The 23,396-nt window shown below is 38.5% G+C and overlaps 2 protein-coding genes across 2 annotated transcripts in view; one reads left to right on the top strand and one right to left on the bottom strand.

The window, feature by feature from the left end:
* Nucleotides 1-23,396, bottom strand: part of LOC146000445 (zinc finger CCHC domain-containing protein 24-like) — a 152,958-nt gene that overhangs the window by 129,307 nt on the left and 255 nt on the right. The window lies entirely within an intron of this gene.
* Nucleotides 1-23,396, top strand: part of LOC146000444 (cyclin-dependent kinase-like 4) — a 346,071-nt gene that overhangs the window by 109,033 nt on the left and 213,642 nt on the right. The window lies entirely within an intron of this gene.

A 23,396-nucleotide genomic window follows, 5' to 3' on the forward strand; every position in this document is an offset into this window, starting at 1 on the left:
TAACAATCATAATAATAATAATTATTATGATTGTTATTATTTCCTAATATTCAAGTCTTATCAATGGCCTGACCCCTCCCTAGGTAAATTTCTGGCGACGCCCACGTCTATCACATAAATTGGTAGACGTGAATTGACGTCACGTACAGGATCGCCGATTTCGGCTCAAGAAATTTGAAATTACAATCACAGTACTTATTTTCATTAGTCAGTGGCTAAAGGAGCATTATATCAATAATTCAAAGTATTAATGGAGATTACCAACATACACACGCATATGCAACTGAGATATATATTGGATGTTTATTCTTTGATGAAAATAGCACTCAATATTTATTGTTTTTCATTTTTATGCAAAGTATAAGGGTTCGACATTAGGAAAAGAAATTAAAAGAACGATCTTCTTGGTCCTAGGAAAGCACCTCTCATCAATATAAAAAATTAATTCGGTCGAACATGATTGAACACTCGAAGTTCGTAATTGCTTGATTGTTGCATACAGCTTTAGAGAACGAGAGAGACATATCTCGCATGAAAAATTCTTCAGCGATAACTGCATTTTGCAGACTAGCGAGGTTTTGGCGCCTGGACCCACGACTAGTATAATTAGGGTTACCAGACGTCCGGTTTTTCCCGGACATGTCCTACATTTTAGTCCCACGTCCATGAGGAATTTGAAAAATATCACAAATGTCCTACATTTTGAGCGTCACATAATATTAATTAGTAAAATATGTGTTTCAGTTGAACAAGCTATAAGCCTATGGACTGCACTCCCAAACTCAATAGTGAAATTTATTTTGATCCAGTTAGTACCCAAAACGAAAATAAAGGTTTCAGCTAGAACACTGGACCACATTCTTATGTTGTCACTGTTCAGTGCGTGAGTGGATTTCTTGCCTTGGGGTTTAACATTATACTGATGGAACAAGGTGTTTCCCATTTTTATTCAATATTTTGATTGTAAAGCAAGGGATATAGATAACAAAGTTATTGAACTAAAAGCTATCCTAGAAGAAATGTATGGAACCATTTCAAGTTATGGTAATTGCTGAAAATTTTGTTTGCTATTTCTGCTCAATGAGAGAGTACTTTCATTACCATCAGAACAACGGAGTCAGGAGAGAAATAATACTTTCAAGAAGTCTGGACAATGTTTGGTACTGGGGTTCAGCATAATTTGAAAGAGTTTGACTGTTCACTCTATCAAAAATCCTTGAATTCCGGGAATTATGCGTGAATTATTGGCTCCGGGAATTATGCGTGAATTCTACGTGAATTTTTCTCCGTAGACGTGAAAATTGGCAACTTTTATTAATCCCAATCCTATTGAATTTATACATATTTATTAATGCCCCGAGGCAAGTTTTTCACAGTTTAGCCTTAATTTTTATCGAGGAAGGAAAAGAAAGAAGAGCTGGCTGGAAAATGAAACAGAATTCTCTCAATCCGTTTGATTTGTTAGTGTCCTTTGCAGAACAATCTATTTGACAGACGCAAGATATCTTGAAGTTGATTAGGTAAATTAGAATGTAAAATTCTTCTACAATTAACAATTTTATGTAACATTTGTGACTTGTGTTTGTAGGTGTATTTGAGTATGTGAAATGACAAATGTAAACTCGACACCTTAAATTAAATATATATACCGTATAATTGAATTCAATTAGAATTTTTTGATACATTGGAATCACACAGACCCTTCATGTTGCTAATATATTTGTGTGTGTCTGTGGGTGGGTGGTGAGAGGCGGTAATACTTAAGGTTGAAACAGAGAAAACATCTTCTTGTACCCTTCAATTTTTAGGAAGTTCGTTTTAAAAACCGAGAATTATACTTGAATTTTATCAAGATCCCAGAGTAGCCACCGTGAAAATATATTTTGATTCAATTTTATAAAAACTGGCTTCTTTGAGAAGTGTCAGTTAAATCAAGTAAGAAGTGTATTGTGTAGTATTGATTGCAAGTTTGGAAATTTTGCATTTAAGAATTCATTAAGAGAGATTCTTTTTTTGAAAGCTGAAAATTTTAAATTACTTTCTAATATGGCCGCGGTCATGGTGGAATGACAAACAGGTGGATGCACGCGCATGGCTCTCAGCCATACGTCACAGCTCTGACGTCAACATAGTGGCCAAGCCAGGAGAGGGGGTGCTTTTCAGAGGGAAACAAGTGGAGTTTCCGGGTTTGTTCTTTTCTGTAGACCATTGAACTGGTGTTTCTTTTTTGTTGTCTTCGTTTCACTTCTAGTGGGAAAAATCTAAGTGCATTGCGAAAGAAAATATGCCTAACTGTGCCTTTTACGGCTGTAGCAATCATTACAAAAAGACGCAAGGAACGAATATCAAGTATTTTGGGTTTCCTGTTAAAAAAGAAGAATTTTGTTACGAATGGGTATTGGCTTGCAGGCGGAAGAACAAAATAAACAATTTTATCTCTCTCTCTCTCTCTCTCTCTCTCTCTCTATATATATATATATATATATATATATACACACACACACACACACACACACACACACACATATAATATATATGTGCATGTATTGTGTGCTTTCACGTATCACATTTTACGTTGCTTTTCTGCCTACTTGGACTGATTGCCCAACACAAATACTCTTACCCAGTTCAGGATTCGAACCCGGTAACTTCCGTGGCAATATCGCGGGTCAAGAACCCGGCGCCCTCAGTCACCGAAGCGACTCACGTATATATGCAGTCTTAGGTGTTTGTATATTTACGTATATGTATGTATACGTACTATACATATGTGTATATATAGGGTTATTAATGCAGTCTGTGTTATATGCTCTTTCGTGCCTCAAATTTATTTCTAAGTTCCCCGTGCATATAGTACCGTACCATGAAGGCACATTTTAGAGGTTTTAGGTGTAGGGACCCACACATTCTAGATCTCGGCCATTTAGGAGGTGATGTAATCCGTACCACGCTCCAGCAGCCTTCCCCCCTCCCCCGTGGAAGGAAGTCTTCTATAGAATACAGATGAATCGCGAAACAATTATTGCACAGTGAAAACCCTTCCGTTCCCAACACATCTAATGTTTCTTCTCCCAATATGATCAAATGCTTACTCATTTAGGTATCTCCAGTTACGTGCCCAAGGGAGGGTGGGTGGGGTCATTACCCCATTTGACACAGTCCTTAAAAAAAAAAAAAAGAACGTCAAAAACAGGAAAATATGGCCAAATGAGGACTGACCACCAGAAATAGTATGCGTAATCCCTCTCCCTGCCGAAAATCGTTGGCACGCCACTCTTTATCTCGGACACATTTTTAAAAACAACTCACCAGAAAGTTTTATAATTTCGTATTACAGACTGAAGTAAAGCACCTTTAACACGATCAAATGAATCATGAACAAGTCCTTGAATTGAACGCTTAAAAGGAAATGATGTCAGAGACAACGCCATTTTTCTCTTGGATCCAAGGTTCGGTCAAAGAATTTATATTTAGGAATGGTTCTAATTAACGCGCATTTATATCCTCAGTATATTCTAGAACGTTGCGCAGATAAATGATTTATAAATATTGCCAGTAGTTCGACTCCACTTATTGAAGAACATTCCCTCTCGCGCCTTCCAGAGATTAAAAATTACAACGAATCGCTCTACGTGTGGCGATACCTTTGCTGTGCAGCTTCCAAATGCTGACAAGTCTCTACATAGTGCTCAAGTTTGCTGCGACAATACTGAAAGCTCAAGAAAAGTTTACGTGCAATATTATCAACAACAGGGTTATAGAACATTCTCCGTCTTGCCTTGATAAGTATTTCTCCCCTTAAATTATCGTCACATTATTCAAAAACCAAAAATCCTAGTTTTATCTAATGTAAACAGGAATATTTCCTGAAGGTGTGTATGTGGGGGGGGGGGCTTGAGCCCCCTGATTCCCACCTTGGATAGGCGCTATTAACAATAACAGGGTTATAGAACATTCTTCGTCTTGCCTCGATAATTGTATCTCTTTAAATTATCATACACATTATTCAAGAAGACAAGAACCTAATTTTATCTAGTGTAAACTAAAATATTTCCTTTCCTGGGGAGGGGGGGGCTCGAGCAACCTGATTCCCACCTTGGAGACGTGCTAGTAACAATAACAGGGTTATAGAACATTCTCCGTCTTTTCTTGATAACTATTTCTCTCAAATTATCATCACAAAATCCTAATTTTATTTAATGTAAACAGAGAAAAATCCTGAAGGTGGGGGGGGGGGAGGCTCGAGCTCCCTGATTCCCACCTTGGATACGCGCTATTAATATTAAGAGGGTTATAGAACATTCTTCGTCTTGCCTCGACAATAATTTCTCCTTAAATTATCATCATAGGCCTATTATTCAAGAAGACAAATACCTAATTTTATCTAGTGTAAACTGAAACATTTCCTGGGGGGGGGGGTCGAGCCACTTGATCCCCACCTTGGATACGCGCTAGTAACAATAACAGGGTTATAGAACATTCTCCGTTTTTTCTCGATAATTATTTCTCTCAAATTATCATCACATTATTCAAGAAGCCTAAATCCTAATTTTATGTAGTATAAACAGAAAAAAATCCTACAGGGGAGCTTGAGCCCCTTGATTTCCACCTTGGATACGCACTATTAACAATAACAAGGATACAGAACATTCTCCGTATTGCCTCGATAATTATTTCTCTCCTTAAATTATCGTCACATTATCTTATTTCACACCACAAGAAACCAAAAACCTCATTTTATCTAGTGTAAAACGAAATCTTTCGGGGGGGGGGGGGCTTGAGTCGACTAAGACCTCTCCTTGGATAAGTGCCTGGCTCAGTATACCATGGTTATGGTTATTCCGCGTGTTTTGAAGTTATATTGAGTCTGTAGTTGAATTTTGTTTCACGAAGAAAGCTTCACTGTTAAGCGAACGGACTCGCTGCAGCCCTCTTCTGCAACGATGATGACGTCATGCGCCGGAAGGGAGAGTTTTCAGGATCGGCTTGCATCCACCTCTTTAGTCTTTACACCATGGGCCGCGGTGGCTCAGTCGGTAACGCGTCTGACTACCATGCTAAAGGTCCCGGGTTCGATCACCCGCCGGTTCAAATCCGGGAAATTTTCTAACGTTGGAAGCGGCCCGGGCGTCCACCCAGCGTCGAATAACATGGGTAACCGGGGGAAACCCTGGGGGGTAAAGGAGGTCAGGGGCGTGGTGCTGATCACATCACCCCCACTCACGACCGGATCAAGAAAGTGTGGGGCGTTACCCCCACACCCCCTATACGCCTTCATGGCTTTTTTTTTACCTTTACTTTCTAATATGTTCTGGAAATATGTGTTATTTATTGTGAATGTTGTGTGTCCTACATTTTGAGTTAAAGTCCTACATTTTGGGACATTATGTCCTACATTTCCCTTATAGCGATCTGGTAACCCTAAGTATAATCCTCCATGGGGCTTCTGTCGTGTGCTGTTCATTTGTGTATGTGATGGTCATCCATTTCATCTTATCATCACAATCCTCATCTCCGCGATTAGTCAAAATCGGCAGAAAAGCGAAGTAAAATAAATCAATTCAATATGAATTCAGCTGGCACCTATGTTTGGCATAATTTGGACATACTTTTCTGGGAGAAGTGATTTTGAGGGGGGGAAGGATCCTATTTCTACTTCACCAGGGGACACTTCGAACAAAAGGCAGTATGCAGACCCAGGGGTAGGTTTCACCATATCACGGTCTATGCATTTCTTTTCATCCTGTCTGTGCCTCTCCTAATTTAGCTCCACCGGGACATTTTATTGCAGGGATTCTGTAGAAAACTGGGAGTCGCAAATAAAACCTATGTGCCGCTATTCGTTACGCAAAATTTTCCAAGCCTAATGTTGAACGAGGGACTACAATGGTTGAACAAGCTCACTTTGTTCTCCATATCTCCCTGAATTTTATAGGCGATACCTCGGGTAGATGTAATCGTATTTGAGGGGTAGAAGGTAACGGTAAATCTCTTCCCTGGGCATTGCACCGTTCCGGGAAGACGCATAGGGGAGGGGGGCAGGTTACGGACCCACGCATTCTCGATCTCGGACCTATAGTAGAGATAATGTGGTCGTTCCGGCCATCTTCACCGTCTAAGGTTGCTCCCGGGTGATGAGGCTGGGTGAGTACCAGAGGTGCTTTTTTTATGACCTTTTCGGAAAAACTCCCGTGAGATTATCTCAGGAACCGAACTCGTATATCCGTTATTTATATTTAACATCAAGACAGTAATGGTACAAATCTAGGTGAAAGGTTGATGATTTCATGACTGTAGAATAGGAACCCAATATTAACACACTGGATACCGAGGACGTTGTATGGTTGACCAACAACCGACGACGGTTCTGAGTTCGAGTATGGGTATGGGCTATAAACTTATAAACATGAAAGATCGATATTATGTTGTATCGATATAAAAAAGCAATGTTTAGAAACAAAATAGCAAGTGCAAACATACAAGTCTATAGTTTAGAACCTCTGGTTTCTCAGGATGCATCCAACATGCCATGGGGAAAAGGAGGGGGGGCGTCCTGTGGGCGATTACTCACAGTTCTTTTCCATTCATTCACTCTCCATTGCTTTTAAAACCATAGGAAATATTCAATTATAATCGTAATCGACAGTGGAGGCGATTAGGTTCCAAAACAGGGGGGGGAGACAGTTTACTTTCCCTTGGTAGATAAGGTTTAGCATAGTGCGGGAGCAAAAGTTGCAAAAAGTGGGGGGGGGGGGCTAATGGCCACCACTGATAATCGATTACGAACTCCAAAACTATATACATGCATAAATTGAACTAAATAATGCTAATGCCTCAACTCGAAAATATTAATGATAGGTTATGGCACAATTCAACAACAACAACAACAAAAATCACCAACACTAAACTCCGCGGCTCAACAAGCTCTTCAGGCAGTTTACGGTATCAAAACAAACCTTTTCTTTATCAACAGGATGGTAGCGTTATTATAACTGTTCGTAAATGTAAGAATTTCGAGTTAAGTTCGGAACCCAGTGAGAAGTTAAACTGTGATTTACCATGCTCACTCATTCGAGATTCGTACGGTGAGATCTGGCTACATTGTTTTCTGCGCTTGCGATTCACTGCATTTGGAAAACTCGTTCAATTTAACTACAGTTCGATCGTTCCTAAACAGTGTCCACAATTCAACGGGAATGATTTTACGAACGACTCCACTCAGCGAACGCCATGCGAACTGAAAGCATAGGATAGGAAAATGTTTACACTTAACGCTTTTTCACCAACGTTGGTCAACTGAAATCGACCCGCGGAACAACTCATACGTGCTGGCGTTCAAAACAAGTAGCCTACCTACTCTGTACTCGCGTTACTCTTAAGAATGTTAAGACGCCGATCACATTACAACTCGAGGAACAGGAAAGACTAAATTTGGCCAGCAGTCAGTCCTGGCTCCATGACTTTTTATTACCAAATTTGAAAGTGTATACCATGTGCATGACCAAGAACTGCGTCATGGGGAAATCTGATAGGATACGACTTTATCAAAGCATACAAGTACTGCCAGTACTCTAGTTTTATATAGCCAAAGTTCTTTTCTTCAGTATCCGGCGAAAGTGGAAGCATAGAGGCTTAAATTTCAACATCACGCTAGTGTATATTTTGCATGCTGTAGGATTAAGTTCTCGAAATATCCTGCGCGTGAAGTGTCTCCAGTAAATCAAAAACTATTCAGGCACGTAGCCAGGTAGGGAGGGGGAATCGGGGTGTGAAATCCTAAATATCAAATTCAAATAGTGTATACTGGTAATTAATTTTACTTCCTTAGCAGTATTAAACATCTTGTATAATAAGTTGTAATACAGGGTGATTCAAAAGTCTCGACATTTTAATCAAAAAGCATTTTACTGACAAAAGTGACATTACTGCTGAAAAGTACTCTAGAATAGAAGACAAACTCAGTACATTTCAATGGGGTGGTCCTCTCTTGCGTAGACCGGAACACATGCTCCAACATAGCTGGCGTGATCTCCCCTGTTATTCGCTGTGTCAGTTGCTCTATGGTGTTGATCTTTACTTGGTACACCCTAGACTTAATGAACCCCCACACGAAAAAGTCTAGGGGAGTCGGGTCTGAGAGCAAGCCGCCCAAAGTCTTGGTGAGCCAAGGCCGATCCACCTGTCGGGGAAGGTGTCAGCGAGGTAGTCCCGAACAATTCTTGCAAAATGGGTTAGTGAACCATCTTGCTGGAAGACAATAGTGTCTTTTATCCCATCCTGAAAACCATTCATTAGCGATATAAGGAAAATGTTAGGATACTTTTGAATCAACCTGTATATTCATCTTCAGGGCTTCTACCCCCCCCCCCTTTTCGCATTTAGATGGCGGCTACTGATAAAGGATGAGCCTCCCCGAAATAAAATTCTAGATACGGGCCTGGGCAGAGTGTGACAAACATTTGTAGACTCATCTAAGACGTGCATGACATAGTTTAACTCCTCTGGCTGCTGTTCTGGTACTGTCGTCCATAATGGATAAAGATAGTAGGTAAATCACAAGTCACTATTTTTGCTAACTTTTCTATAAAGTAAGAGATATAGCCGTCCTGATGTTGATGGAGAGGTTGTCTTCTGCTTTGTTGGCGATTTTCTTTCAATTATTTGATCTTTGCAAATAAACACTCGATGGTTGAAAACATTTGGACTTTGTGTCCGAGCAGAGTTGCTTTCATAAGGAATCAATGGCAAAAATTTCATCAATTTTGTCTCTAGTGTGCGCGCTACTCTGCACAGACAACTCAAAATGCATCATATTAAGCTAGATGCATTTTTGAAGATGCATCAATTAACGCACTTAAATAGAACTTTCTCATCATACGGAGCAGCAGGTGATAAAAGTACCCTTTTATGCATTACTGTGCGTATTTTAATGCCCCGAAAATGCATAATTAACAGTTTACGCACTTTAACGCGCTACTAGAGTCAACATACTTGTGTCAATTAACACATTTTTTGTTCTGTGTGTACAACAAAATTGTAACTCGTCAAGACAAAATTGTCCCGCCACAAAAATTTCGAAATGAGACATTATTTATTGTTTTGTTCTACTGTGTAATTTACAGTGCGAAACATGAAAGACACAAGACATCTGTTATTTTATAACTGATGTTGTTAGTCAATACCGGAATTACTTTTTTGCCTTGTAATGTATTTAGTATATAATTTCGAAATAACTTCATCAAAAAGTCCAACAGGTATTTCCTAATTTTAACCATCCCCGATTTTGGTTAAGTATACTCTTTATGTGATTTGGGGAAATACAAGTATTTCCAGCCAAACGAGCAAGAAAAGTTTCTTCTACTTCTTTGTAAATTGACAATAATATTAATTTAAAATGTGTCAACACGTTCACAGGGCGCCACGGACTGAATTTATGTTTCACTCAAAAACCCCTTTCCCCAACACCTTTGTCGACGACCGTGTGCTCACCTTAATTCAGCTATGGCTCTGACTTTGCAGAAAATTCGTTTTTAAAAATACAAAGCTTGCAATTGGAGGAGGGTGTGGAGCCTGAACATGACTGCCTAACCTTCATTTATAGACCTTAATCTAACTTGTAAAGAAAATATACAAGCCAATGAACAAACGAATGAACAAGATCCTAGACTACACATCGTTCACAAGCAAATGCTAAACTCAAGATTAGAATATGGCTCTTTCTTGATTAACAATAACCTAAATTGGGCATTTGGAAAAATATCTTCAATACAATGTCATAGTATATGTAGAATCTTTGGTCCATGGAAAGGAAGAATCAAGTCACCGATCGCTTGGGATTAAATCTTCTGCAAAAGCACTACAGTCACATGCTAAAACAAAATTGTTGGAAAGTTGGCAGAAACAATGGACAATTACAGGGAAGACTAATGGGAAAAAAATACTATTCAATTCAAAGATACCCAAAGAACCTTGGTATCAAGATATTAACCTTTCAAGAAACTGTTTAGCAAGCCTTCATAAATGAAGATTGTGCAATCCCCAATCTGTCAAGTGTGGTGCAACTGAAGGAACACCTGAACATATTATATTTGAATGTCGTCTTAATGTAACTACGCGTGATTATTTCTTAAGAGATCTAAAAGAAGCAGGATATTATGGGGCATACGCCTTGTCAACACTTTTGAGGAATCCTTCTAAGAAAATAATATATGTACTTACCAACTATATTATAAGAGAAAATATTGTACTATAAAATTATGAAATTGTAAAATTATGAAATGCAAAACAAATGTAACTGGTGCATAACTGAAAAGCTACAACCAAATATATATTTATATAAAAATATGAACGAAAACAATCTTGCTGTTGGCCAAGAAAATTGTAAGAAAAAGCATGTTTGGGGAGGCAAGAATAAAGAATATTAGCGAAATGTCTTGAATTCCTTCTGGGGTTTCATTTCCGGTAAAAGTATGCCAAGAATACATTATAGATAGAAGTTGTAAGGAACAAGTTATATGGTTGTTTCTATTTTTTTGGCTAAGTTTGGGTTTCACAGACAGACAGCTAGCTAATCGAGAAGAAGCTAAGTAGTAGTCAGATAGATAGTGCTTGATTCAAGCACTTTTCATCTCTCTAGCTTGAATAGTTACTGAGAAATTAATAGTTCAGATGGTTTCTATAATCGTCTCTCAGGTGTTTCATTTCACAAAAAGTTATCATAATGTGTCTAAGCCCCGCGACAGGTTAAGTTTGCAGCAGATTTTATGTATTAAACCACGCGAGAATGGCGCTCAGCATCTCCCATGCAAGTCTTGCCTCAACTGCAGAGCTGTTCATATCACAGACAGTGTGAAAATCGGCAGTATTGCAGCAGGATTACATTCTGTGTGCACGTTTGGGTCTATTATATGCGAAAAGTTGCTGCAAACTTAACCTGTCGCGGGGCTTAGTAGTTTCCGAGTTATCGGTTAAACACACAACAGAGTGGGACTGTTCTCTCCGCTCCAGGCCAGCTGCTCAGGTTAATTTCCTTGGCCGCCACCAGATGACTCTGTTAGGTTCACTGATATCGCTTCCATTCCAAGAACAGAAAACCCAAGCAACCTTGTTTATTTGCATCTCTTTGCACATCAGCTCAACCTTGGCGTAGCGAAGAGGAAGATACGAAGTCTTGAAGTTTTGTTTTTGTGACGTGAGCCGTGAGGTATTCAAGGGCCGAACTTGTGTTACATTTATGTGTCAAAAGTGTAACCCGTATGCTCCATCGGTACAGTTTATTCAATTTGAACAAACTACACAATGCGGATAATTTAAAGCGTAATTGACCTGCATTTGATAGGCCTAGTGAATAGAGTAGGAAGCACAAGTATTACCCAGCAATTATGTCCACCAACATGTCCATTCTCTTTGCTTTACGAAATGAGTGCTTCAAGAATTGAAACAAGCTACTGGCATTTGCACCAGCATACGTAAAAATTCGGTACATCCAAACCCATACGATACAAGAGAGAAATTAAGAAAAGAGCCGTGCACAATTTGTGGAGCAATACTTCTGTATCCCACTTTACGTCAGATCTGCATCTCTAGTAGTTTCTTGCTAATCGTTATGTATAGAACAGTACGATTGTAATTGGAATTAATATTGAAGGAAGTTTGATAATCCTTTCTCGATTCAGCAAATTACATAAGATTTGTAGATTTGTCACAAATATCGAAGGCTTAAAAAAATTATTGCCGATTTTGAATCAAAGAAACAGACTGACCAAGATCATTTCTGTCGAGTTAAGATGATAAATCAGTCCGCCATCTTTTTTTTATTTTCTGTCTCTAGCAGTTACTAAATAATCGACAGGTATCGATCGATTTCGATTGTTGCCTCGGCCACTCAAACAAATAGCCCATTCTAGATAACTCACGTCACATCAAGGTCAAAATGTCATTATAGCGGTTTTTCAGATCTGCATATTTAACATATGTAGTTAGAGAAATTTCTGAGACATCAATATGCTGTATATTCCACTTTAAATTTTAGGTCCAGTCATGATTACCTGTAAACAATGGGTCCCAGGTTCGATACCCGGTAGTGTGGATCCCACTTTAATCTCTAAATCCAGTCCCGATTAGCCTAAGTTTACACTGTAAAAAATGTTGGTGTTAAAACGACACAAGAGTTTGGTCCCTGGAGGTCTACACATTTTGGTCAACGTTCAACCTCACTGGTGTTGAAATAATACAGACAAATGGTTGCAATCAACACCTTTTTGACACCACTGAGGTTAAATGTTGACCAAAGTGTAGTGTAGACCTCCTGGGACGGGACACACACTGTGTCCTTTTAACAACAACATATTTTACAGTGTACTCTACAATGCCGTGGGGCAATAGTGAAAACACTGTCATTTGCTCATTGATAACTGTTATACGTATAACTTGTATAGTACTTTATTTGTTATTGTATTGTGTTTCATTATTTGCAATATGGACTCTTAGGTCCACTTTAGGCGAAAGCATTTTATCTTCGCATTTTTCGTAACATTTGTGCCATGCCCAAAATGCTACCTTGTAAAGTGAAAAATCTTATGGCATATGCCATGGCATGTTTCATGGCATTTCTCAAGGATAGAACCCGTCCATGTCCGTAGCATTTTTCGTAGCTTAACCAATCAGAAGCGACCTCTAGGTCACGAGTGAAGAATTAATGGCGGCCGCGTGAGATGTAAACAACGTATCACTTCACACTTTTAAAAGCCGATAACTATTCAACCGAGAGGAATAACGTTTCGTATTAAATGGTTTTAGGCACAAAAGAATGGCGCTGTTTAAATACATACTTTTTTTTTTCAATTGTAAACACCATGCACTCACCATAGATGGTGTAACTCGACGTGCCTTTCGTGCTGTATATATTACACATTGTAATCGCAAAAGCTTACCGAAATGTGACATGAAATGCTTCCCTGTAAAATACTATCTGCTGTAAGATTTTTGGAAGCATTTACGTAGCATTTATGCTCACAACAATGTTAAAGGAAATGCTTTTCGTCTAAATGCGGGCCTAAATAACTAAATTTCTTGCACGTTCTATGATACATTCGTTACTACTCTCTGCTGAAAACAGAGCTTGAACATGTTTACTCTTCTTTCACCCTTATAATTACGTCGCTATATTCACGTTGACTAAACCCTGGCCTTGAACGCTTGCCAATCTGTGTTTCCAGAACGTATATTTCCCGAGACACCTCGTCTGAGGCCCACAGACTTCTGGCTACCCCTCTATCTAGGTCTGAGCCAGTTGCGGATTCAGAAATGGTTTTTGGAGAGCACCGAGGTTTAGGGGCCCCGCAAGTTGTATAACCCAGAAATTTAACACTGCATATTTGGTAAATTCCATTCCAGAAACAGGTGTTTGTGTGAGGTGTGCAATATTTTTTTGGTGGAGAAGTAAACTCATTCTGGAAAAATACAAATTTAAACTATGTTGAGTCGTCGATGCCAAAATTCGAACCAGAAAACCTTGCATCGTTTGAGCCTTGTAGAGTAAAAACAGCAGTGTGACGTTTACTAACGGTGACCTTTGAAGATGTAGCCGTATCTATCAACAGTCGGAATCAACTCTATTATCTTCAAAACACGTTCCACAAAAGTACATAGTTTAGGTACCGGGTTGATTCCCGGTGGAGGCACATTTCACAATGGTTCAGATCCCACTTTAAACTGTATGTCCAGTCCCGATTTGCCTATATGTGCATAAAGAGGACTTAAAACAACATATCAAACAAACAAAAGCAGTTTAGGTCAGGTCGGTGTTTGCCATGACCAATGTGGTATTTCAACAACTTGAAGTATCGTGATATAATATAAATTATGCATACAGACCCCCCCCTCCCCAACCAAGAGTAAAAAATTGGCAAACAGAGGGGGATGCGGAAACCGGAGAAAGGAATTCTCCCGATATCCTCTTCAAATACCACCTTGACCATGACAAACGAAATGGCGTTTTTCTCGATATGTTTGTTCGTTAAACTGTGAGTTAGTTAGTTCCTCGATGTTATGCAAGAATTAGTTAAGGTTCAGTGGGAAGCATAAGTAGATATTACCAAGTAAATTGCCTACGGCCATGTTCATTCTCGTTGATATATCTTGCCGACTTCCGTGGCGGAGTGGTTAGCACAGCGCGCTACGGCGACAAGGGTCCCAGGTTCGAATCTCGGGCTTGGTGTTCCTTGTGAGGTTCTCCTCATCAATTTCATCATATCATTACTCATCCTCACCGTCACGATTATCCAAAAGTGGAAGAACAGTGAAGTAAAAAAATCAATCGAGCAAGCAATGAAATCTTCACGAATTGGAACAAAATGCGAAAATAAGCCAACAAGCCGGTGACAACTTCTGCAAGAGTACACATAAATGTTCAGTCGTTAAATCCACGTAGGATGCAATAGAAAATTTAATGTAAATAGCCACGGGTAATTTTCCGAGCAATACTTGTGCATCCACTGGGTTTCGAATCCGGGACATCTTGATTACAAGGCGACGACGTTACCACTTCGCCATCGGGGATGCCGGGGCTGGAAGAGGCTGGAGAGGGTGGCGTAGACAAGAGTTTCACTTGCTGAGAGATTCAACATGCTCGGACACATAATTTCCATCTTTACTTCGTTGTAGCTGTGGATTGTCGACAACAGAGTAATATCGAATTATTTATCATATATATATATATATATATATATATATATATATATATATATATATATATATATATATATATATATATGGATAAAAGCAAGGAGGGCCAAAAGGGCTAAATAAAAATCAAAGAAGGAGAAAGGAAACACTCACCAGACAGTGGAAAAAATTCGAAATTTCGCTAACTATATCGTAGCATCTTCTTTCTACGCTGAAGATGCTACGATAGTTAGCGAAAATTCGAATGTTTTCCACTGTCTGGTGAGTGTTTTCTTTCTCCTTCTTTGAGTTATACGAGGGTGGTTCAGCATGCTCCGCCCCTGACCCATTTTCAGTGATAGTAGAGATCTGTAATTTTATATGTAACATTGTTCATTCTCTAGACTAATATCCACAAAGTTTCAAGAATTTACAACAATTTATCTTTTTGATACAAGTTGATGATCAGTAAGAAGTGTAGCCACATGTGAAAAAATGGAAAAATCTGAGATCCGAGCAGTGATAAAATATTTACTCAAGAAAAATCTAACGCCGAAAGACATCCATGCAGATATGGTGGGAACTCTTGGAGACTCTAGCCCCTCATATGACCTAGCGAAGAGATGGTGCCGTGAATTTAAATGTGGTCGGCAGACCTGTGAAGATGAGCATGGTGGTGGCCCATCTGCAACGGTGACAACACCAGAAATGATTACAAAAGTGCATGACATGATTTTGGCAGACCTGCGAGTGACTGTCCGCCATATAGCAGATACATGTGGCATCTCAACTGACAGTGAGCATTCAATTATTCATAATCATTTGTTAATGAAAAAGATCTCTGCACGTTGGGTCCCGAGAATGCCGACGGTCGACCAAAAGAGGACACGTTGTGTGACAAGTCAGAACCTGTTACGGACAATAAAGGCTGACAAACCAAACTTTCTAAGGAGATTTGTTACAATGGATGAAACATGCGTTCACCACTTCGATCCCGAAAGTAAACCCCAAAGCATGCAATGGAAACACCCCCATTCTCCAACCCCAAAGAAATTCAAGGTTCAACCATCAAAGGACAAAGTGTTGGCATATGTGTTCTGGGATGCAGAAGGAATTCTTTTGATAGATTATCTCCAACAGGGAAAGACAATCACAGGTGTTTATTTTGCAACCCTCATTGAAGAATTACGTACTGCCATCAAGGAGAAACGCCGCGGAATTTTGGCCCGTGGTGTGTTGGTCCATTGTGACAATGCTCCCGTCCACACCTCCCAAGTTGCGGTGGCTGCAATTCATGCAGCAGGGTTCGAAATTGTCCCTCATGCCCCTTATTCTCCAGATCTGGCCCCCAGTGACTTCCACCTGTTCCCGAACATGAAGAAACACCTTCGTGGAAAACATTTTGCCAGTGATTCCGAGGTTATGGATGTTGTGAATGCTTGGTTGCAGGACCAACCAATTTTTTTTTTTCTGCTGGGATTGAAGCACTGGAAGGGAGATTGGAAAAGTGTGTTAATGTTGCAGGGGACTTGAAGCACTGGAAGGGAGATTGGAAAAGTGTGTTAATGTTGCAGGGGACTATGTTGAAAAATGACAGTGATTTGGATTTTCTACGAGGGTTCCTTCTATGTCAGGGGCGGAGCATGCTGAACCACCCTCGTATATATTGTGTTTCATGGGAGATACAATCTTATGTTTACAAGGACATCAACATCAATATATAAGATGTGGTGATGCTGGGTATGAGACAGATTTTATATAATTGCCAAGATTTTTTAGGGCTGAGTCCATATCATCTTGAACCGATACTGTTACCGATTCCGACCGATACCAGTGCTTTAAAATTGTAACAATTAAACATTGTCAAAAATATTGATTAATCTTAGTGGGTGAGTATTCCACTCCAAATTATAAAGATCAATTTACCAAGAGTTTTGCATTAAAATATTAAAAAGTTACATCAGAATTATTAAAATACCTGTTATGTAATCACAAAATACACTTTTTCACATATAATATTGATGCAAAATCTATGAAAAACTTGAATTATGCGTAACTTCCAGTACAATTAAGACTCCGCGAAAGTGTGGAGTGATATTTTTTCAAAACCTGGTAAATATTAAAACCTCGGAAAAGAATCGGACAGTATCGGGAAATAAAATTTAACCGATACTTTCCGATACCGATATCGGTGATATCGACCAATACCGATAGATCGGCATCGGCTCTAGTTTTTTTCACTATTGTGCGTGTGTGTTCTGTGTGTTTTGGGGGAGAGGGTAAAGCTATTTATCTGTTAACTCAGCGAGTATCCCTACATTTTACCTGCGAGCGAAGGGGGGGAGGGAACGCAACAAATTATTTCGCTACGTCATTGATTCTGACCAATATTTGTATAGCCTTTGTCAACCATATACTCGTATTACAGCAGGAACCTAGATGGCCTCGCTGAGATTGAGATTTGCGTAACTCGCTGCGAAAATAGAGATCATGGGTTCGAATTCAGGCTTAATAATGAATGTTTCTTATTTTCTTACATCATTATCATAATTCTTCCTACTGTCGCGATAAACCCGACGATATACGACAAAAAATTGGAAGAAGAAACGAGAGACTTTTGTTCAATCTAAAAGCATATGTATAACGCTAAGATGGTAGCTGATTTAACCTAATTTGAAGTACCGAGAACAACCTCATACATAATTAGGAACAAATAATAGTGGGCATTCGAAAAATCAAAATTTGGAGAATATATGGAAATTGACACACGACAAACGATACACATGCAAAACGGATACAGAGAATCAAGTATTCGCGATTAAAATTAACCGATATGACATCTGGTGGGATTTTCAGGAAGTACTCTAAGTAGGGTACGTTGTGTTGAAGACGTTTAAAGCATGGGGAATATGCGAGAGAGTAAGGTCTACTTGTTCAGGTTGTTTTTTCTTTTTTTTGCTCTAAATCGTTTTATGGGTCAGAACAAATTAAAAGTTTTCATGTGTTTCCACCCCGTGGAATCAACAAAATGAAATTTGTTAAGAAATCAGGGAAAACGTAATTGACAGAAGATTGGTATGGGGGACATAACACTGTAATTCGGCAAGGAAATTACGAAGAATGCAATGCACGAGTCTGCTTACTTTATTTTTAGAGAGATAAATATATATTAACATGAAAGTAAAGTTTTAAATTGTACTTTATAAATAAAGCTCCCCCCCCCGAAAAATCATGAAGCGCCTTCCCCAATGCGCCCATGTATTACCGGTATTACGTATGTGTGAAATTTGGAACAGGTGCAAGTCGATTAAGAGAGAAGATGAAAATAATTTGAGAATGAATTAATGTCAATTGTACACAGAAATAAAAGGGGACATGCTAATGTTACTGTTTCATTCAGTACGATGTCATTTTTCAGTGAGTATAGCCTGGTCATGAAATCGTGAATATTATTATTAAACCAGCCTTACTCTTTCGAGAAAGAACTACAACGATATGTTCGCAATTTTCTCCTGTCCAAGCTTTTCAAGTACAGGTCAATTTCAATTCCTTTATTTTCAAATAATTTCCGAGAACCCCAGTTACAACATGACGTGCAGATGATACAGCACTGCTTTCGACAACCAGTGCGTATACATAGTTTCGTCTGCATTTTCCGTGTTATTTTTGCCTATCATAATTAAATGCTTCGTTCTCAGTACAGTTTCATGTTTGTTAGAATACCTGGAATTCAAATCGCATTCGAAATATTTAAAAAGAATGCGTAATTTAAACGTTTTCTACCATACCAGTCATGACAACACACTGCTATTTTGTACTACTGCTGAATGTAAACAAAGATTTATCCTACTTAGAGCGGCCATATTGGAAGCAACATTAGCGCTCAGGTGGTAATTTTAATCGCGAATAGCTTAAAGAGAATGTGTGAAAAATATACCCAAAATTCTGGTCTGGGCAGTTGGGAGGAGCGATTGCCCTCCCGGAATGACAACAGTTAGTATTATTATATTTTTTTATTGTAATCATTTTATTATATATTATATATTTATTATTGATATGCATTTGGCGAGCGAAGAAATTTGTTACTGAAAACCAAACAATTAAACTTAACAATATTAAGGCTTCATCTCTATATTTTCTTTTGCTTACTTCCAACTCGTGGCTGCTAGGTTGTTTTGACCAATGATTGATTGATTTGCTTTATTTTAATTCGCATTTTGTGCCACTTTTGACTAATTTGCGAAGATGGGGATGAGTGATGATATGATGAAATTGATGAATGGACACTCACAAACATTCATGCCCAGGCCGGGATTCGAACCCGGGACCCTGGTGTCGTAGCGCGATGTGCTAACCACTCCGCCACGGGGACAGACTCGTTTTGATCAAGTTGATTCAATTTTGTATTTACAGTAGCAATACCATAAATAGTAGACTTTAGCGTTCTAGAACATTTTAATCTAAAAGGTTTGAAGGCTGTAATGAAATCTCCCGGAATTTTATTCTTCAAAGTTGGCAATTGCCCCCCCCCCCCTGAAACTTTCGAAAATCTCCTATTGCGTACACACAACTGATAACTTTGATTTATAAAATTGTGCCGATCTTCAAGTGTTTGACATTTGAAAAGATGCCCGCCTTCTTCTCGAAATCTAAAATTAAGCGTTCGCCCTCTGACATGTGCAGAGCTAAAAATAAGTCGTCAATAATTCAAGAGAGTAAGCGTTTCTCTCTACGCCCTTTTCGGCTTCTAGAGACGTGTTCACCCTTCTTGACATCTAAACCCAATTACCTCTACACACAAAAATAGCTATCAATATTACCTAGTGTGCAAGGGCTAAAAGTAACCCCCCCTGCCTTTTACAAGCCGCCGTAGAAATTCTGTTCTTTTCATCAATCTTATACGTCGCTGTTATTTGTGCAAAATTCCAATCCTAAAAAGGGAGCGGGGCAATAATTGAATGAACAAACTTTGACAATAAAGTGCTATTACATAATACATTTCCAAAGGAAGGATAAATTATACCCTTTTTCTTCACATTACATTTGTCTATCTCCGAATAACACATGTCTCCGACAGACACGTAGCGAAGGGGGATCTCGGGGGACTGAAGCCCCCACGAAATCCTACAACTATCTAATTTAAATAGTGTATCATGGTAATTAATTTTATTTCTTTAGCAGGATTAAACATCTTGTACGAATAAGTTGTAATAAACTCATCTTCGGGGCTTCTACCTCTCCCCACTTTTTCGCCTTTATATAGCGGCTGCTGATTCGGGATGAACCCCCACCCCCCTTCCTCCGAAATAAAATTGTGGGGCTTGGTCCCCGAGATTTTCCTGATGGATGCTTCTATGAACGGCGGCAAAAAGTATTGCTGACCATCAAAGATATTTATTGGAAACTAGGGATTATTATTTGCAATGTTTATTGGGGTCCAAAAAATTTGGGAGTGAAGCGAAGTGCCTATCGAAAGTTATTTGTTCATGCATGAAATTTGATGATTATTTTCATTATTGATCTGATCACAATATTTTGTGCAAGGTGTTAAAAAGTGAAAGAAATAGGATTGAAATTATTGGCTAGAAAATATATTTGAAGACCGCAACCTAAGATTCATGTTTTCATAAGTGTAAGTGTTTAAAGCAGTAATAGACTACTGTTGAAATTTAACACATTCAACCCCCGGAAATTTCGAATTTTTCTCATCAATAAGATGAAGGCAACACCTTCAAATGAGATTTACATTAGATTAGGAAAATTAGATTGAAAATCTTCCTAAACACTCCCTAACTGAAGCTATCGCCATAATGAACAAATACAAGTGCAGATACTAAATTATTTTACAATAATTGTGTTACCGAAGGACAAATTCACGTCTTTCATTTGCAGTAGATGAAATTTTTAATACAACGCACGAATCTACAGAATATTAAACTGATAAATAACATCAACTACACTGGTTTCATTTTTAATTCTACATGCACCTACACCAGAACGTGCGATAGATAGTGTGCAGACCCCTAACAAGAATTTTATTTCGGGAGGGGCTCATCCCTTATCAGCAACCACCATCTAAAGGTGAAATGGGCAGTGGGGGGCTAGAAGCCCTAAAGATTAATTTCTCAGTATATTACAAATTATTATATGAGCCGTTTAATCCTGCTAATGAAGTAAAATTAATTACCACTCACTATTTAAATTAGGTATTTGTAGGATTTCGGGTATGGCTTCAGCCCCCTTAGCCTTCCCCCTGGCTTTATGCCTGAGAGTGTGCGCTTCCATATTTTAGATCTGCAATCCCCTATATGCAACCTTAGTAATAATGGATCTTGGAACAAAGTTTTATACCAACTATTGTGATGAATGATATGTTTACACTTTTGATGTTGGGGGATGGCCATATTCAAAACGTAGATCCAGATGCATTTCACTCTATGATTCTTTGCTCTTTAACTATCATTCAAAAACAATTTCTTTAAAAGCAGTTACAAACTACTGTATATCAATTTTATTTCGATTTAGGAAGGAGACATCAATTTTATGACGTAAAACAGGCTAATTAAGTTCTATTGTAGGAACACTGAGGATGAACTATGTATTTGGAATGGCAAACTGACCTCGGATCAGATCAGAGGTTGAATAAGAATCCAAGTTGAAATGCACACAGCACAGGTGAGCCGGAGGTTTTGTATTGAAACCATTCACTAATGTCCACAAGACGAAAGTTACGGAGTGATCTTATTCCAAGCATGATTCAGCGCAACTGAGAAATTGTATACATAAAACTGTGAAAATTACAATTACTAGGCTCATAAATCAAGCTTCTTCCCTGGAAGGCACCAAAGACGGATTCACCTGACTCAAGGACGTATTTACTGGAAGGGGGAGGGGCAGGGGTTCCGAACCCCGGAAGGTTATTTATTTCAGAAGATATTTAATTTTATTAAATATTAATTATTTACATATTTTAAATATTATTATTTTAATTAATCTAATACAATTATATGATTATTTAAATTAAAAAATGTATATGATTATTATTACTACTATTATTTTTCTGCGACACCTGGTTCGCCCCCCCCCCCCCGAAATATATTTCCAGATACGTACCTACACCTGTGTAGTTTCCTCCTTTAGCACAGTCCACTTTACACACGATTTAAATTGTAACATGTCCTAACTGTAGTTGTGGAAATGAAGTTGTGCACCATACTTTGAATGTGATAATTGCATGTGTGATGCACAAACTGTCCGTCGGTATTTTCATTCATTCTTGCATGTTTAAGTGTTTTTCAAGAACGAATTCTACTTGCGCGTAGTGCGTCAACTGCTTTGTTGAAATTCCGTTATTCGGCGTCAAACTGAACTAATAAACTAAATGAGCAGGAGTGTTTGAATGAAAATAGAGATTATCAGTTTGCCTATATAAACTGTTCGATCCCTTTTTCGGATGTGACTGACATATTACTGTCCTCAAGCTGTTGTTCCAGTGTTTGAAATCATTGATTACGAATCTATGTGACTATCCTTCTTTTGAAAATATGGAATGGGAGTGAATGTAATAGCTTGTATACCATAGCTCATATTATATTTTCATGTATCTGACGAAATCCATACCCATGAAAAAATGGGTCAACGGATGAATAAAGATTATGATTATGTGATATGTGCTTAATGTTCGCATGAGATATGAGTGTGTGTATAAAGAATACTACTAGAAAATGTCGATGCGGGAGGCACATAAAATATTTAGGCTAGCCTGGGGAGCAGGCACTTATCTAGAAATATGTTTCGGGGGGAGGTCCTAACCAAGTGTCTCAAAATATTATTATTATTATTATTACTATTATTAATGTTTAAACTAAAATTATTGTTAAATTAATTAAAATAGTATTAATTAAAATATTCAAATTAATTCATATTAAATTTTTATTACATGAATGGGTGAATGGACGATATAACAGAACGTATTCATTATCTAGCTTATGTGTGGTTAAGATCGGTAAAAAAAAAAAACTGCCCTGGCAAGGAAATGAATGTCCAGTAGATAAAGAATTGAATATTTGCTGACTATAAAAAAAGGATGTTAGATCCAGTTTAAGAAAAGTAAAGTTCCTGGTGATATTTTATCAATGTTACACAGTGGCGGCGATCAGGAGGGGCAGTCGCCCCTCACTTTTCGCCACTTTTGCCCCCGTACTATGCTAAACTGTACTACAAATGGAAATATACTGTCTTTGCCCCCCCCCCCCCCCCTCGGATTTTGGAACCCAATCGCAGTCACTGATTGTTACATTATGAGTAGTAATAAATCTTGCATAAATCTTTTCTGCCACTGTCATTCAAAGTAGTAGATTACAATATAATCCTTGCCTTCCAATAAGTTTGGCGGAGATAAATAACCCTCGATCAAACAACAATCATATTTTCATTAAGTTATTCTATTATTTCATAATTTTCATTATTAAATTTTAGTACTTAGTAAGTCTTTCGGGGGGTCCGAACTCCTTGGACCCCCCTAAATACGTCCTTAGGTGGGGAGGAAACAACTAAATATAGAAAGCCATGTACAATAAATTTGGTAACCTTTGATCTTCGCCTTATTTTAATTCAACACAAACTAGTGTATTTTGACCTTGTATATTGACAACGATTCAGACAAACTGATCATGGAGAAGTGGAAATGAGTAGGAATAAGTTTGCTTTTGCATTCAAGACGAAAGCTTCTC

This window comes from Lepisma saccharinum, chromosome 16 (genome assembly GCF_977018435.1).
Source record: "Lepisma saccharinum chromosome 16, izLepSacc3.1, whole genome shotgun sequence".
NCBI lineage: Eukaryota > Metazoa > Arthropoda > Insecta > Zygentoma > Lepismatidae > Lepisma > Lepisma saccharinum.